The sequence below is a fragment of the Vipera ursinii genome (genome assembly GCF_947247035.1).
Source record: "Vipera ursinii genome assembly, chromosome: 3".
Classification (NCBI taxonomy): domain Eukaryota; kingdom Metazoa; phylum Chordata; class Lepidosauria; order Squamata; family Viperidae; genus Vipera; species Vipera ursinii.
The window spans coordinates 50,241,462-50,245,120 of NC_139516.1; positions in this window are offsets into that span (position 1 = coordinate 50,241,462).

The following is a 3,659-nucleotide window of genomic DNA, read 5'->3' on the forward strand; positions in this document are numbered from 1 at the left end:
CCCATTATTACGGAACTTGTATTTACTTACGCCTCTAACTGCTTGAAAAATGCTACAATTATGAGGGTATAAGAATTTTATAAACTTTTGCAACCTAGCCTAATGTATCTCAAAAACCAAGATAATGCTTTTTAATACTACATGCTTTTTTTAAAAAAAATGTAAAAGTTATTGTATTGGATTTCAGAATTTTAAAAGGTTTGGTTCAGAAGTGGAGGGTTTGCTCATGGTTCAGCTTGGCATTCAGGATCTAACAAGTCAGCAATGTCATAATGATGCACATATGTTACAATGCAAATGGTGGTTATGATGTACATGACTGGTGGCCCCCAGGGGGAGGGCGTTCTCTGTGGGCGTGCTGGATTTATGGAACCATCTTCCGGTTGAGCTCCGGATGGCGCCCGACCTTCGCTCCTTCCGGCGCCATCTAAAGACTTACCTGTTCGAACAAGCCGGCCTGGCCTGATGGGTGATGGGTTTGGGTTTTATTGTTTTTTATGTATTTTAACTTAACTTATTGTTATAGTTTTTGGGCATCTAGTTTAATCTTTTTTAACTTTTGTATTCTTGTTTTTTAACATGTATTGCCCTGTTCACCGCCCTGAGTCCTTCGGGAGAAGGGCGGTATACAAATATAATAAAATTAAATAAATAAATAAATACATATTATTTGCTCCCTTGCCTCCCCACATGCTGATAATGCCACTCAAATCTACCATTTGTTTTCTGAAATAATGCCATTTAAAAATGTGGCTCCTCCAGCTTTTACTAAGATTATGAACCAGCAGAAGATATGCCTCTCAATCACTATAAATAAAATTAACGTTAGTGACATCCGTTCAAATATAATGGAAGGCAATGTTCTTTTATCAATACTGAGATTCAACTGGCAGTTCATGTCAACATCCAACACCTGCTGTGCTTTGAGGCCATAAAGTGCCTCAAAATGAAATAAAAGTGCCTCAAATAAAATAAAATTTTATTTTCTCTCATGCTTTTGGTGGGTGATCAGAATGTACTTTCACTTGCAATTGTATATCAGAGATTTCAGCCCGTTCTAAGCCTAGTACCAAACAACTGTCTCTGTATATGAACAGTATGATTTCACATCAAGCGAAATCTAAATTAAGTCTGCACAGTGTATGGCCCATGGGCTGGAAATGTCCTGCACAGCAGCCCAGTTTTTTTTTAAACCCTCTTAAATTTACCAGTTTATTCAACAGCTGCTGCCAGGTGGGGGAGGAACCGAGGGAGTGCATGCAGAAATGCAGGTCAAAAATGTGGCAGTATGCAAGAGGTGTTGCTGTATGGGTTGGGAAGGATGTGTGGGTGTTTGCCAGAGATGTCATGCAGGTTGGAGAGAGCAGATAGGTAGCATAGGTCGGGAAGGGTGCTGGGGGAGGTGTGAGAGGTCCTCTGGGTCATGTCAGCCACATGGAGGAAAAATGTGTCAAGGTGGAAGCATGAAGGTAAGTGCGTGAGAGGGATGCTGTGCCAGTTGGGAATGGCCTGTGGGAGAAGTGCTTGAGAAGCATGCTTGGGAGTGAGCAAGAGATTCTGTGCAACTCAGAGACAGTGCATGGGGACAGAACAGGTGGTAAAAAACACGCAGATGCCCAAGAGGTGCCACATGGGTCAGGAGTGAGTTGGGGTGGGTACATGGAGTGCTATGGGGTGAAGGAAGGCATGTGGAGGGTAGTGTGGATCAGGAAGGGTCATGGGTCAGGGAAGGTGCAAGAGGGGGAGTGGGTTGGGGAAGGTGTGCAGGGGTATGTAGAAGTTGCTGCAGAGTGAGGGAAGACATTTGGGGAACAGCATGGATTGAGAAGGCACACAATGGAGTCATGGAAGATGCACGGGGTGTGCAACAGGTGCTGCATGGGTTAGGGAAGGCAAGTGGAGAGGGGCACAGAAGATTTCTTCTCTTCCCAGAGGCAGGTAAATGGCTGCTGATGGGGAAGAGAGTGAGGGACTGCAAGACTGGCTGGGAAATTGTCAAGGAATGAAGGAGATTAGTGACTGCGGCAACAACCAAGCGGCATAGCATATAAATAAAAATATTTTACTGCAGATTCCATTTATCTCTAATAAAACATAAGCAAAATAGAAACTACATAGTACAAGATAAAAACTATTAAATATAATTACTTTGATTTTGATCTATAAAAGCACTTGGCAATTCAGTGAGATTATAAAACAGCCTACATTATCTGTAAGAAAACTGGGCAAACTTTCACCTGTGAAAAGCAGCCACAAACCTTTTCCTACCCTTTACTATCAAAGGGTACTAACAGAAAGGAAAAGCCAGCAATCAGGAAATGGTTGCTGGAAGAATCAAGTAAAACATACTGGACACAATTAACACTTAGGTTTGTAAGTTTCAGGTCATTTTAATTCTAAGGCGAAAATTATTTCTATTTTTAAAAGTAAGGAGAGTCAAATTAATCCCATAGCTGACTTCAATAGCAATTAAATATTGCCAAGCAAGTCTTTTATCTGGATTCACCTAAGCCATGATTTATTTTAATACTGGTAATTGTTGAAGCACAGAGTGGCTTCATTCACTCATGCTTTTGGTGCATAATCAGAATGCCTTCATTTTCACTTGTAGTAGACTCTTATATACCCACGTCATGCCCTACATCTGAGAGATTTCAGCAAGTCTAATTGTTGGAAGCACACACAGTGACTTCATTCACAATACAAATAGTTCACCACTCATTCAGCAATAGATTAAAAGTACGACAACACCAAATGAGGAGGACTTACAACTAGTCCACAAAGTTTCAACTGTGGCAACCTCCCCACAGTAATAGGATTGCATTCTGGGCATTCGGGTGGGATTAAAACTTGGCAGCAAGCCACAGTCACGAGATTGCCATTTGCAACGTTTCTTACCAGCTTCTCATAGGCAAACTCAATGGGGAAGCTGGCAGCAAAGGTCACAATGTGCTCCCATAAATCACTCCCACAGCCTTCTCTTCTGAGGAAACCCACTACAGAGTAAAAGATCTTATATACTCTGTAGCATTCCCTCACCTGCTGTGCTCCAAGCGGGCGGGATCTAGGAGTCAATCACTTAAGTATGAGCCAGAAGTGTGCTATAGCTGCCAATAAAGCCAATGCGTTCCTAGGATGCATCAACAGAGGGACAGCACCAAAATCACATGAGGGGCTAGTACCACTTTTATACTGTAAGACCATACTAGGAACAGTGCACTAATTTTGGTTACCCACTGTGCAAAAAAGATGCTAGATTCTAGAAAGAGTGCAAAGAGCAACAAAAATAATTAGGGGACTGAAGGTTAAAACATAAAATGAATGGTTGAGAGAATTTGGAATATCTAGTTTAATGAAGAGTAGGATTAGGACATAATAGTCTTCCAATATTTGGGGAGCTGTCACAGAGAAGAGGGGGGTCAACCTATTCTGCAAAGCACCTGATGCAAAAGAAGAAGTAACAGATAAAAGTTTAACAAAGAGCGATCCAATCTAGCATTAAGAAGAATTTCCCTGTCAGTGAGAACAGTAAATCACTGGAACAGCTTGCTCTAGAACAGGGGTCTTCAAACTTGGCCCTTTTATGACTTGTGGACTTCAACTCCCAGAATTCCTCAGCCAGCATGGCTGGCTGAGGAATTCTGGGAGTTGAAGTCCAC